This window comes from Aricia agestis, chromosome 7, assembly GCF_905147365.1.
Source record: "Aricia agestis chromosome 7, ilAriAges1.1, whole genome shotgun sequence".
Lineage (NCBI taxonomy): Eukaryota > Metazoa > Arthropoda > Insecta > Lepidoptera > Lycaenidae > Aricia > Aricia agestis.
The window spans coordinates 5,853,409-5,869,138 of NC_056412.1; the positions used below are offsets into that span (position 1 = coordinate 5,853,409).

The 15,730-nt window shown below is 34.9% G+C and overlaps 1 protein-coding gene across 2 annotated transcripts in view; it reads left to right on the plus strand.

Annotated features, from left to right (window-relative positions):
• The window catches only part of LOC121728678, a 173,286-nt gene that overhangs the window by 18,888 nt on the left and 138,668 nt on the right, over positions 1–15,730 (plus strand). The window contains exon 2 of one of the 2 annotated variants that reach the window (XM_042116904.1): positions 14,844–14,878. The exons of the other annotated variant lie outside the window; for it this stretch is intronic. The gene's annotated coding sequence lies outside the window, so the exon portion shown is untranslated. The remainder of the gene's footprint in view (positions 1–14,843; positions 14,879–15,730) is intronic. 2 annotated transcript variants of the gene reach the window in all.

Genomic DNA, 15,730 nt, shown 5'->3' on the forward strand with positions numbered 1-15,730 from the left:
TACTGCATATAATTGCATAGGTTCTATTTCCACAAACTAAAAAGTGCGTCACGGATAGTCTGTCATCTGCGCAGCACCATAATGGGATGACTTACGACAAACCTAAAATGTTACTGTATTTACTTTCATAAATTAACCAAGTCTTAATTTACCAAGAAAACCTATGTTTGTATACTATCAAAGAAATGAAATAATAAGCAATTGGCGGATCTATATCACTTTGTAGGGTTATGCCAACTCACTTTTTAGTTAGATCAGTTCTGTTGGCTGCGCTTGACATATTACCTGACGAAAATACGCTGGTCCGCCATCTGCCTATGAATGTATTTCCCTGATACTACGTAGAACAAGCTCACAAGTCTGATTTCAAGTACATAAACTGAAAATAAACTTAAATATTTGCATATTACGCTAACATACAAATAATTTAGAATACCTATGCTTCGATACTCACTTAGTAACTTGTAATAATTCTCTTATTTGTTCATTATTTTTGTATCTTTTCTTTTTATACAGAAGCGCATCGATTGTATACACCCACATAGTGCTGCATCATACAGGATGTTTCACTTCCTCAATTAAATTTTATTGCAATCTTCATTCTTATAGTAACTAGCTAAAGGAATCTTGGCAATGCCAAGTGAAGTAAAAGTATTTTATTTTCTTGACGTTTTGCATATTTTCTTACTAAAGATCTATGGACTTACTTTGACAGATTTAATTAATTTTAAGAATTTAATGTCGTAATGACGTTTTTAACCAATAGCAACACTATCAGATGACACGTGAGTGACCAATCAAATCAATGACGAGTAAATCGACTCCAAAAGGTCGTATCTTACTAGCAACTATCATATAATAAAATCTGATAATACCATGAAGATAACAATTTATTAGCAGGTATAAAGTAAATAATAACAAAAAATGTGATGAATGATTAATGATTATATTGATGTCCTCAGTCTTGCGACATTGACTTATTATTCTTCATGGACTTTGTTATAATAAACATACAATTACTTAAACAACATAATTATTATAGTGCTATTATTATATTAATATACGTCTCACAAATAATTGCGATGATAAGTTTCAATTCACAGTCAGGATTTATAATGATAATATCTATGGACGCTTCACACCACGTCAGTCTGGCCCCGTGGTAAGTACCTGAAGGACTTGTGTTACGGGTACCAGACAACGGAAATATATTTAATAATTTTATATTATAACATATATTTAAGATTTTTATTATAATATGATACACATATTTAAAACACATCCATGACCCAGGAACTTTGAAAACTTTTTGTTCCATCGAGATTCGAACCCGCGACCCCCGGCTTGAGCTACCGAGAGCCCACCAACTGAGCCACAGAGGTCGTCAACGTCATTTTCAATGAATAAAAATGTTATACTTACACACTTCTTTCAATAGGATTATAATTTACTGAAATGTTTTTACGCTAGACGGCAGCACCAGCACAAAACTTTTTGTTCGACGTTTGACAAGATTTCGGTCAATATTCTGATATGAGGTCATCATCGGATTTTGGTCGGATTTTTACTGTCTGAGCTTGTGCTGCCGACAAAAAAACTATGTGGAATATATCCTACTAGATGACGCCCGCAACTCCGTTGCGCCAAAACTCGTTTATCGCGCGGACACCGTACATTTTTTCGGAACAAAAAGTATCCTATGTCCTTTCCCGGGACTCAAGGTATCTTCATGCCAAATTTCAGCAAAATCGGTTCAGAGGTTTGGGCGTGAAGAGGTTACAGACAGACAGACACACTTTCGCATTTATAATATTATTAGTATATATTAGTATATTAGTATAGTATGGATTGAAACGATAAAATATTATGTACTAGAATTGATTAATTCATGATAACTTATTAAAGAAGTATTTCAAATTGACGTGATCGGTGATTCGTGTCGATAATTTAGGAAGCAATTAGACGTGATCAGAGTGATCACGACCGATGGTCAAAACGATTATGCGACGGTCGGTTATGTCGAAAGCGTGAACAGTTAATTATTTATTTTCGCCCTTTAAACGTTGCATATCTAATAATAAAATAACATTATTTGTTCGTATCGTATTTTATGTTTATTTTACACTAGCGGCCCGATTCATGCTTCGCTAAGAGCTTGCCTGGGCCTGTAGACAAGTGGCAAAACGCTAACGCTAACGCTGACGCTAACGCTGACGCTAGCGCTTCAAAATGTATGCGATTTGACATAAGTCATCGCTTCGCTAGCGAATACTAATGTCAAATCCATACATTTTGTAGCGCTAGCGTTAGCGTTAGCGTTTTGCCACTTGTCTACGGGGGCTGTACTGTCAACACTGAAAGAAGTTTCAATTTGAAAGCCCCATGATCCACCACTCGAATTGAGAAACCTTTTTTGAAGTCGGTTAAAATGTGATACATGAAGAACCGCTCGACCGATTTTGTGCAAACTTTTACATAAACCATCTATTAAATAGTCCAAAACAAAGCCCAAACAATAAACATTTTTGGTTTGGATAGGACGTGAGCTCGTTCTTGAGTTATAAAATTACAACAAAGATTGTTATTGATTTATATCTAGAGATTTTTTGCCAGACTCCAAAAGGATGCTCTTAAGACACACTTGTTTGTTAAACATATAATTCACACATGGTGAATAATATGTTTACTTACTGCAATTAGTTTTATGTTAAGTGTTAGGTACTCCTTGACCTAACAATTTTCTAGATGTCCTTTGAGAAGCCATAAAGTCTTGTTGACTACAATCATGTATAATTAACGATAAAATGTATTAAAAAGATTAGTAATACATTAATGTAAGGGTAACAATATGAGTGAGAAAAAATATCGTGATCATAATAAGATTATTGAATATAATATTATTTTGCATGCTCAGTAAACATTCAATGTATTTTTCTAGTCAAAGAAAAAGTGTGCTTAGGTTCTCGACCTAAGTACACTTTTTCTTTGACTTCTTCCTTTCCTAGATTCCTTTAGAAAATACTGGGCATTTAACTACTTAGGGAGAAAATGCAAAGTCCTGACGTCCAGGGGGTGCAATAAAAGTGCTACAATTTTGACTTAATCCAAACAGTTTGAATTGAGCACTTCAAAATCTATAAAATACTAGATTACGCCCACAAATCCGTCACGCTAAAATTCGTTTATCGTGTATCTAACTAAAATTTTCTGCAACAAAACTATCCTATGTCCTTTCCTGGGACACCAAGTATACATTTTTTTATCAGAATCGATTGAGAGGCGTGGAGAGGTATCAGACAACAAGACAGACAGAATTTTGCGTTTATAACATTAGGATGGATAAAATGCTGAATTAACTTTCTTCCCAATAATATAAACTACCTAGATACTATCTTATATTATATAAACGAGCAATATAAATATGTAATATATATAATTGGAATCTCGGAATCGGCTCCAATGATTTTCATGAAATTTGGTATATAGGGGGTTTCGGGGGCGATAAATCGATCTAGCTAGGAATCATTTTTAGAAAATGTCATTTTATTCGTGTTTCTTCGAATACCGAGCAAAGCTCGGTCAAATAGCTAGTGTATATTAAATTGCAATAGAAGAATGTCATCATGCCTATTCTATGGGTGTATTATGGGGTTGTATTGCGTCTCGTTGCGTCTCTGTTATACAATGTCGCGGTGCTGACTGCTGATGCAAATCACGGCAATGACACTTGCCGCTTGCGTCACCGCATCGATCTCGATCGAGTAAAAGAGTTCAACGCACGCGCACGTCGCGCGCATAGCGAGCAGGTTGGATTAGGTCTCGTGTCACAGTGTTTGTGCGCGAACTTCTCCAAAACGGCTCAACCAATTTTAATGAAATCTTCTATGTACATTCGTTAGGACTGAGAATGGGTTTTTATTTACTTTTTATATTGATACTAGAACACTGTCTTGCGCCTCTATTTCTTTTTGTGTAAATCAAGATTTCCGTTCGACTCGGATTTGGAAATCTTACCGTGCGGTCATCGGGTCAACCTAGCGCGGCGAACATTAATTATTGGATGTCGCACGATTTCCAAGTCCGAGTCGAATTGCGCGTTGTGAATTCAGCGTCTGAAATGATGACAGAGACAAAGCAAAGTTACCGGGATCAACTAGTATTCTATAACATTATATTAATTATGCGTGTGATGTCTTTTTAAGCCCCGACTTCCTAGTAGACGATGATGTTATTAATGATGATTAAAGACGTTACACACATTAGGTAACGTAGTCGTGACCGTCCCCGTATGACACCGTAACGAACATTTTTGGCACGAGAATACATTACAAAGCTTTTGTTACTATCCATGATTATTTAAAAGGCACTAAGCAAAAACGTTGCACCAATTTTATACAAAATAAACTTTTTATCATTAAAAAACTTATAAAAGAATTTGAAACAGGTTAGCAAATTTTGCACAACTACTAGAAGCATAGTCAATGAGTTTGTTAAATAATAACAAAATTAATCTTCATAATAGCGATTAATAACACCAATTAAAACAAGTCTAGCTACTAACAAAACCACTATACAAAAAATTGTAACGTCAAAATAAAATTTCAATCCCGTAATTATAAAACTTTTTGCGATTCGATTAAGATTAGACAATCTTAGCTTCGCATAAAAAAAGAAAATCTTTAACGTTTTTGTTTTATAGTGCATAACCAAATCATGCCTAAGGCCGTTTGGCCATTTTTTATTATAATTGCTGTAATATCTAAACATGTAAACTAGTACTAAGAATCCTAACCGACTTTTCAAACGTACGTTACGTAAATTTAAAAAAGTAGTAAAATAACGTTTGTGTACTAAAAAAAGCTTATTACAAAATCAATGATTTCATCGACTACAACATACCTTGGGAATAGGGTGGTTCTTACAGGCTACTAGAATTTCTATTCCTATTGTAAATAGCTCTAAGTCATAATATTGTTATACGTTTTAAATTGTAATTTTCCATCTTTTTAGTAAAAGATGGCCCCGTGCGAATTTGTTACGCCGGTTCTTCTCGCCGGGTTAGTTCCCAAACCGGTGGTAGGCACCTTAGTATCAATGTTCCAAAATATTTTTGTAAAAAAAAAATTGTATCTATCACAATAAATTTTGCTTATCTGTAGGTACACAAAATATCTTGTGTTGACACAACAGATTATGCTGTAAATTATAAATAAAATACTATAAAATGTTAAGTTTCTCTTTCAGTGAAAAATTTATTGTTCTCAATCTTTGATCTTAAAATTGTATTAGGCATGGGCTTAATAAGATAAGTGTATAACCTATTACATCCAGGTGGCACGAGAATAAATTGTGGAGTTTTGACATTAGCGCCGGAGAGCGCCGTCCAGTGGCCGAAACTTGGACATTATTTCAATCTGCATCACTCCCAAACTTCAAAATGGCCAAACTTGGGCTCCATTATGTTTTAATTTGGGCCACATAACAAATAAGATTTCCCGAGAAGATCCATTAGAAGTTCGTCTCTCAATAGAAATCAACTCTATTGTTGCAAAAGTAGGGAAATGTAATTTAAATTTTCAAGAAGTTTAAGTCGGATTACTTTTGACTAAGCACAGTGGAAGCTTTTGAAAGTGTCGGAGATATGAAACAATACCGAATTGAGGTGCTTTCGCTAAATTATTTGAATCTATTGAATTCTTTTGTTCGGATGAAGTAGCGCCGAAAATAATTTCAATATTTGAAAAGTTCCAACTAGAAGTGAAATTTCTTATTGAGATGAGCATTTTATTCAGCGTATGAAATAAATGAAAAACTAATCATTTTAAAATGACTTACCGATAAAGAACGTTATGAAGCGAGTTTAGCTCGGCTTTTAAGTTATCTTAGTTACAATAAAAGATACTCGTCCAGATTATTAACCGACTTCCAAAAAACGAGGAGGTTATAATATGTTCGGCTGTGGATATTTTTTTTTTGTATGTTCAACGATTATAAATAAAATTCTCGTGTCACAATGTTAGGCCGCGTACTCCTCCGAAACAGCTTTACTGATTCAAATTTTATATGCATTTTCAGTGGGTCTGAGAATCGGCTACTGGGTACTTTTTATATTGATAAGTGCATTTGTTGAATAAATGATAGTAAATTATTACAACTCGAGACTGACAGCGACCATTGTTTGTGCGACGGGATAGCGATGGACGTTGCCATGGTGACATACTTATTTAGTCACTTCAATAAAATAATACGGGCGAAATACTTTATATGGCAAAGAAACGTTTGCCGGGTCAGCTAGTTATACATATTTTAATTTCTAAAGAAAAGTTGTATTACTTGTGTAAATACTTTGTTCGGTACAAAAGATAAAATAATTTCTTAAACAAAGAAACCTAATAAAATGTTAGACCGGTATAATAACAAAGTTAAATAAATAAAAACTCAGCGTACATTTTAATATTAATTAAAATAATAAATGTTTTTACGTTTAACTAACAATACAATATAATCTAAGCTTGTGTTAATAGGGACTCAATTTTAAAATCAACCATTATGGACGATACCATTGTTAGATGTTTTTCTAGTCCATTTACGTAATTAATGGATTATAACACCTATGTAGAACACTTAATGAATTGCCAAATGCGTTGCAAATCACTCGTCATTGTTCTAGTTAACTCGGACGAACGGCACTTGTCGACGGCTGCCGTCGACTACCGTCGTCGATGAAATTTTAAAGAAATTTGGGAAGTGAGGGAAGTGATAGAAGAGTCATCTAGTTAAACTATACAAAATAAAGTTTAGCATTAATTTGCCAATTTCATACTTAATTAAACAAAATAATATAATAAATAAGTAATTTAAACATACCATTATAGTGATTTAGAGAAAAGGCAATAAACATGTCATTAAATTAATATCTAGTTGAGAGTAGGCTTAAATTTAATGCTTATAAGGGGTATTATGTTCGTTAAGGATCGTTTCTGGCCTCCACTCCAAATAACATGAATCGAATGTCGACTTTATTTTATCAAATGCTTATGTCAATTTCATACATTTTGATCAACAATTATATAAAGAAGAGATAAGGAAAATGCCTTGGCTAAAGGGACAGGTCCTAACCTAACGTAGCCGATTAGAGAAAGTAGAAAACTGAACCTTGCAAATTGTAAGAACTTTTCCACATGCAGCTACATATTTACAAAAATATTAGATAAAAGTACATAGAACATGATAATGGAAAAAAATCAGCCAAGTGCGAGTCGGACTCGCGCACGAAGGGTTCCGTACCGATACAGAGCAAAATTAGGCTAGAAATTGTGTTTTTTGTATGGGGAAGGGGGGCCCTTAAATTTTTATTTTATTTTGTTTTCAGTATTTGTTGTTATAGCGGCAACACATACACAATCTGTAACAATTTCAGAAGTCTAGCTATAGCGGTTCTTGAGATACAGCCTGAAGACAGACTGACAGACAACGAAGCCTTAGTAATAGGGTCCCGTTTTTACCCTTTGGGTACGGAACCCTAAAAAGCCCAAAAACAATAGAATAATAATATTTATTTAAACATGAAGCTTACAACGACCGCGACACACTTAATTTCTGAGTTTTATAGTAAAAATAAATGGAATACGCTAATGTTTTACTAGACAAAATGAAATAATGAGAAAATCTTAAATGGTAGATCCATTTAATATTTTCTTATCATTTCATTTTCGTGTTTATTTAAAAACTTTTATTTTTACCCACAACGGCACGGTCCACGGATAAGATATACGAGTTTAGGGTGGAAGACTCTGTATTTGTTTATGCAAACGAATATTACTGATTATCAGTGGATATAAAATAATAGTATAGTTTAGGAAAACTACCAGAGCGATTTAAGTGCGGTTTTTTAATTTTAATATTTTGTATTTTATTTAGATTATATTTTTTATATTTGAACAGTGTGTACAGATCCTTAGCTCACATAACAAACAGGAAGCCCTGACGGAACTCGTAGCCGGCATGATGTGATCTGCAGTCACATACGGTAACTTACCCCGCGTTACGAGAACTGACCTCGATATCAGTCTCAGGTTTTTTTTATTAACAGTAAGACTGGCCGCATACATATTACATACGTTTTCAGTATGCGATTTCCGAATTCGTTTTCCGTTATCGGAAATTCCAGATGTTCGTTTTTAACCGACTTCCAAAAAGGAGGTGGTTATATTAGGAGGTTCGGCTGTCGATATTTTTCCCTGTACGGAACGAATTCCACACGTACGTTTCAAATTCAATACTGGCGAGTGGCGCGTTCGCATACAGTGAAAAAACGAACCTGTGTGCAAGAATCACGGAATTCCGAAATTCCGCATTAGGGAAACGAACACGGAAAACGTGCGTATGCGGCATATTAATGAGTCGTCCCCGGGCTTTTCGCCAATATCGTGTGTCTATCGCTTTTGTTACAATTAATTCGTACCAAGGTTTACATAATCTTGTGTGTGTGTTTACATGTCCTCCATAAAGTTGCCATATTGTGTGAAGTGCCTGAGGTAGTTGCTGTGAGGGACAAAGCCTATCAATTCCACCGACCCGTCTGGTCCACACTTGAATCAGTGAGATAAAACAAAAAAGGTAGTAAATACAAGATTGTGCCGCTCGGTCGGCCGCAAAGGTATGTGGATCTACCTACTAGGATGACTCAATAACCAACTTCAAATAAAGGAGTTTATGTATTTACTATTTATATTAAGTCACCCCACGAAGTTCTTAGAGAAATTCTTACAATAAAATTAGATACGACATTCGTAAGATAATTAAATAAGTATGCAGTGTTATTATAAAAGAAATAATAGTATTCAGATTACAGCTGATGTATAAGACTTATCTACATTGAAATTACTATTATGGTATTCTGAATTGCAAAATTATATCATAGTTGGCAAATATTAATATTTGTAATCAAATTTAATACATATTTGGTTGTAAATTTACTGCTTATTGAAATATATTTCATTCTAAACTATAATAATTATATTAAACGTATAATTATAAAATATGAATTGACCAACATTTGAGTTATACTTATATAAATCTGTATTAATAAAAATAAAATTTCCATTTTGCTACTTTCGCTCAAGCTAGAGAACAGTTTAGTCTTGCAATATTCATTGTGTAAGAACATATTTTAATAGGCTTATTGGATTTATAGGAAGGTTTATATTTTAGTTGGGGAGGGGGAGAGGGGATTTTGGGAGTAGCTCGGGCGTATCAGATTAAGCTTGCATAGGCATCCGACATATTGTGTTTAGTTATCATGGTATAGAAATCAGATTTCTCTGTCATATTAAGATAGTGGATCTTTAGTATACCCCAAAGAAGCTTCCATATAAAGCACTGACGATTCAAAGGTTAGGTAAGCCTGTAGGGACATTTTAAAATATAAAAAATAAAGCTTCATATTTTCATAACTAAGTTTCGCAGATATTTTATTTTGCTCTAAACTAAATGCTTTAGTCCTTGTTATCTAAAATATATTTATAATTTACCTAAATAAGCAATTTTCTGAATATATTTTCTTTTTTAAAACTTTAAAATGGCTGCAGTTTCTGAACCCGCCGCTAAAATAAAAAAACGCTCTTATTATTTTTTTATCAGCTTTACCTAATGTACAAAACCTACTATAGGTCTCCATGACGCTCGAGTGACTACAAAAATAGCACCCTCCCCTCCTATACTATTTCATTTGGAGTGAAGTTCACCGGGTCATTCAGTACAGTTTAATATAATATTTTGATACGAAAATACGTTATGAAAACTTTCCAGTTTAGTCAAATGTCAAGCTTTTATTAATACAGATGTATTAAATTAAACGGGGAAGAAAGCTGATTATACAATGCCAGATGACCACCGGCTCTCTGTGACCTTTGACACACGAATTTCGATCTTGCGTAATCGATATATTGAGAACTAGCGAACCGCCCCGGCTTCGCATCGGGTATAAAATATATAGCCACTGAAAAAATGATTAAAATCGATTAAGAGGGCGACTAACCCCAAAAATCAAACATCGTCCTTCTCTCTTCACACTCACGCCCATCTTTTATATGCCAGGTGAAAAAGAACGACGCGGATTCATCGCCAAATTAGTTTTTTCTCAATAACTCGATAACTATACAACATTTTAAAAATCTGCTAGGTCGATCTCTCAATGATAGAATTTTATACAATGTGTTAAAATATTAACTTAGTTCAATGCACGGTTATGCAAATAAATGAAAAATTCGTGAAAATTACATGCATCTTTGTGATTTTTTTCTATCGAGAAAATTTTAAGATATCGTGTAATTGCTCAGATCGAATTTTCGGAAATATAATGTAGTATCTAATTTAAGAAAATGAAACAAACAATTCGGGGCTAATTTTCAAGTATAAAAATGAATTATAAAATCGACACTTTAGGGTTAGTCGCCCCCTTAAGCTGTTTTTACCGCCGCCAAAGCTACTTCTCGCAATTTTTAAATCTGTAATACTATCTTCGAAAGTATTCATTTAAATCATATGCTGCAAAGGGCCATATTATAGATTTACATTAAATCAACAATGTATTTAAGTTATTAATTAGAGGATTAATGCTGTATTTATTAAAATTGCTTCGAAAATTAGCCATTATTTGTCATAAAAAGAAAATGACAAAAAAATGCTATTGTGGGATTTCCATTAGGGAGATCGCAGATGGCACACTTTTTGTGTGATCGAGACTGCGGCGCACACAAAAAGTATGCAGTAAGAGATATACCATCGCGGAGTTTTCTGTAGACCTTTTCAATGTGTACAATACTTGGTACATTATTATGATAAATCTCGTAGGGTTCAGCCTGCGTTTGAAATGTAAGCGGAAAAAATGTAATTATTTACGACATCATATTAGAAACCCCAACAATAACAGTATTTCTCCACTATTTAATGAATGTTATTATACCTATAACTTTTCTATTGAATCTCCTCTATTCCTATTGAATTTCCTCTATCTATTAAAGAAAACCGCATCAAAATCCGTTGCGTAGTTTTGAAGATTAAAGGGAACAAAGGGACATGAGGGAAAAAAAGCGACTTTGTTTTATCTTATATATAAAATTCTCGTGTCACAATGTTAGGCCGCGTACTCCTCCGAAACGGCTTTACTGATTTTAACCAAATTTTATATGCATATTCAGTGGGTCTGCCGTCTGAGAATCGGCTACTGGGTACTTTTTATATTGTTAGGTGCATTTGTTGAATAAATTACAACTCGAGACTGACGGCGACCATTGTTTGTGCGACGAGATAGCGATGGACGTTGCCATGGTGACATACTTATTTAGTCACTTCCGTAAAATAATATGGGCGAAATCAATGATGTTTTTATAATAAAATATCACTGGGCGAAATACTTAATTATATAGCAAAACAACGTTTGCCGGGACAGCTTGTAATATGTATAGATATAATCCTATTTAACGGCAAAATTTTAAAACTTTCCATACATTTATTAAACGCTAGTGTTCCCATTTTACCCAACTATGGTGTAGTTAGAAGATAGATTAAATAGGGATTATTACACAAAGGTCGTAGCAGAGGGCGCTACTAGCATAATATACAGAAAACAATCCGACATGTTGCGACTTGCGACATAACAGAATATTGACAGAAACGTTATCAAACTTCTAATGGTGGCCATACACCATCCTTCCTATCATCCAATCGGCATGACGCTACCGATTGGATCTATCTAACTGATCCAATCGGTAGCGTCGCGTCATGCCGATTGGACGATAGGAAGGATGGTGTATGGCCAGCATAATAAAATTTTTCGTTTACTACATAATTACATAATATTATTATGCTGGTGCTGCATGTTCCAGTAATTGTAACCTATTAATGTATGCTAGGATAGCGCGAATCAACTTTTCGAAGAGCTACGTATTTGATAATAGTTATTATTATTAACAAATGAACGACAACAAAGCATATTCAGTGACTTTCATAGCAATTTTTGAATGTTTTATACAGTAATGACGCCGGCAACTCTGTTGCGCCAAAACTCATTTATCGCGGGGGAACCGTACAATTTTCCGGGATAAAAGGTATTCTATGTCCCATTTAAGGACATAGTATCTCCATACAAAATTTCAGCAAAATCGATTTAGTAGTTTGGGCGTGAAGAGGTAGACCGATAGACATTTAACACAAAAGGCTCTTAGAAGAAGTTTTTGTTAGAAGGCTTAAGTATTTACAGCGACTACATTATCACATTAAATTAACCGAAGTTTTGCGTGTATTTGAGTTGGAATGTTGCGGTTAGAATTGTGGCAAGATGACGGGTTATAGTGTACAGTTTGCAAAACGCACATTACTTTTGTTTTCCATGCAATTGCTATGTTGCCTGTAACTTAGTATATTAAGCAATTTGAAATGTCGGAACCCTACTAAAAAATACTGTAATGTCGGCTGTTTTCAAAACCATTTCATTGGCTATATACAAATAATTTAATAATAATAAATACTCCTATTTATAATATCAATATGTACGCAGCTACATAATATAAAAATAATTACTTTAAATAAATTTGTATGCGTGTCAAATAATATTTTAGACTATGTTGATGTCAAATTTATGTTCTATCAAACTTTTCATTAAATTTAAGTTTACATAACTTAAATTTAATGAAAAGTCATTAACCTCGGTCGCACTTTATAACTTTTATAAGAAATATCTGATCAGAAAAATTCGGACGCCCGCCGGAATGCACTTTGCTCATAATATGTTTTGTTGTGGACCCCGCATACTATCAATCCAGCGAGGCTGAGATGGTCACATTTAGCAATTCCTCTCAATCAATTCAGCAAATGAATTGTCAAAACTGTCAAACTGACAAATGTCGCATCAGTACAAAAATACAGAAATGAATTGTAAGCAGAGTTGCATTTTGCGATTTTAGAAAAATGAATCATATTATGATTCATATCATGATTCGTCAAAGCGACCATTTTAGCCCCGCTGATGTGTCTGACGTCCGACAAATTTTTTCTGATCAGAAATTCGGATCGCGCTCTCTCTAATAGTCTATACGTTTTGTACTAAACTTGGGCTCGCCGAAAAGTTTCTGATAGGTGGGTGGTAAGGCGAATTTTTCTGATCAGGAATTCTTATGTGCAGCCGGGTTAAATCTCTCGGAATGCGGCAGTTCACATTCCTGAATCATTGTTACCTTACGGGAGCTCAAAGAAAAAAAAGGTATTTATTTGCAAACTCTACAATCTACATGTTCTATAACTACGCCCTACAGGTATTATTATGTCAACATACTAAGGAATATGCCAAGAGCTATGACACTTGACACGCATGTCATAGAAAAGATTGGTCTATTTCTGTAGTAAATAACAGAAAATAATAGTATGTATTATAAGAATATACACAATACTTACATTTGAGAAGAATTTTAATAAATCTTATATAATGTTATTTCTTACTTAGTAATAGTTTTGTCGTAATAAATATTTTAAATAGCTATTTTTTTTATTTACTGCTTAATTAGAAATATTTTACTCAATACGACGAGTGTGATGAAACAAAATCTAAGAAAAATTAACGAAGATATTATATTGGGAAACATTTTGAAGGATTAACTTGAGTGGACCTTCTCATATCTTTTTTTTTATGAAATAAGGGGGCAAACGAGCAAACGGGTCACCTGATGGAAAGCAACTTCCGTCGCCCGTGGACACTCGCAGTATCAGAAGAGCTACATATGCGTTGCCGGCCTTTTAAGAGGGAATAGGGTAATAGGGATGGGAAGGGAAGGGAATATGGGAGGATAGAGAAGGGAATGGGGTAGGGGATTGGGCCTCCGGTAAACTCACTCACTCGGCGTTTCACCCCGGTTTTCTGTGAGAACGTGGTATTTCTCCGGTCGAGCCGGCCCATTCGTGCCGAAGCATGGCTCTCCCACGTATATATCTTAAGGGTTCTTGACTTTCAAAATCATTACTAATAGTCTTAAGATCACCTTTATTAGTTAATGAGGGTGACCTTAAGACTAGTTTAGTTTACGAATAGTAGTAGTAGTTTACGAGTTCGTAAAGGAATCGTAACGACTCGAGCCGTTCAGACGTTTGGTTTGTATGAAACTCCCTTTATTTTTTTTTATGGCATGTGAAACCCTTTATGGGGTCCCCGGGCTGGGGATGTGCCGTAGCACCCCGGCGCCGGGACTGGCTAAGCCGGGGAAGTTATCCTCCTCCCGGAGCCCCGTTAGACGAGAGTTAGGAGGTTTGCATAGCGTTTCCTCCGCACTCCCGTCCTACAGCGGTGGAGCGGCAGAGAGGTGGGATCATCCTCTCAGTCCCATTCCGCGGCCTCTTTCTGCGACATAACAATTTCGCAGAAAGAGACCGCCGCCTGCCAGGCCTTATCGCTCTCGAGCAGCGTACCATGTTCGGGAGCGAGAGGTCCCCGCCTAGCACTCGGCGATTATTTCAGTTAGATTTATTGAAGAGGACTATATTCCAATAACAGCAAAGAATTAGAGGAAAATGTGGAAAATTATTTGAAAGTGCTTATCGCAATTTTTACGTTATTTGGCACAGATATGGAGTAGACCACATGAAGGGACATATTTTTTGCGTAACTAAAATACGCGGGCGAAGCCGCGAGGAACGTCTCATGATGTTAATATGTGTGATGTATCCTTAATAGAATATGTCTTTGGAGGATACCGAGCGTTGCCTGTATTTTTGAATGTGTTCGAATACCGTTCCTAATCCACTCTACCAATTTGTCATTAAACTTATTAACAATATCACATTGCTTGTTTCAGATAGATCGATACTGCATTGAGTTGACTGGAATCTGGTAAGCTTCATCCAAACTAATATTATAAATACGAAAGTGTGTCTGTTGCCTCTTCACGCCCACACTGAACCGTTTTTGCTGAAATTTGGTGTTGGAATACTTTTACTCCCAGGAAAGGACATGGGACTCTTTTTATTTTGGGACAAATATGTACGGTTCCCGCGAGATAAACAAATTTTGGCGTAACGGAGTCGGAGACTATTTGAATTTGAGAACTGCACTATTCATTTTCAAATACTCTACATTATTATAAAAACAATAATCATTAAAAAATATTATCTTATATATAAAATTCTCGTGTCACAATGTTAGTTACCGTACTCCTCCGAAACGGCTCTACTGATTTTTACCAAATTTTATATGCATATTCAGTAGGTCTGAGAATCAGCTATTGGCTACTTTTTATATTGACAAAATGCATTTGGTGAATAAAATATAATAGTAAATTATTATAACTCGAGACTGACGGCGACCATTGTTTGTGCGACGGGATAGCGATGGACGTTACCATGGTGCCATACCTAATAAATCACTTCAAAAAATAATATGGGTGAAAAACTTTATATTCTTATGGCAAAACAACATTTGCCGGGACAGATAGTGTTTTGTATAAATTGTAAATACAAAATACTGTCCGCAGACAAAAATAAAATATTTGTTTTAACACACGGGAACGCCAACTTTTCCGCAATAATATCCGGAAAATGCCGATGTACATAATAAAATCTCGTTCAAGAACTAACACACAAACGGATTACTCTTTTAATTATAATACAACTTTGGATTATGAGGTTCACAATAATATTGTACTCATTAATTTCGAGGCAACATCGGAAGCTATCAACCGTAGTA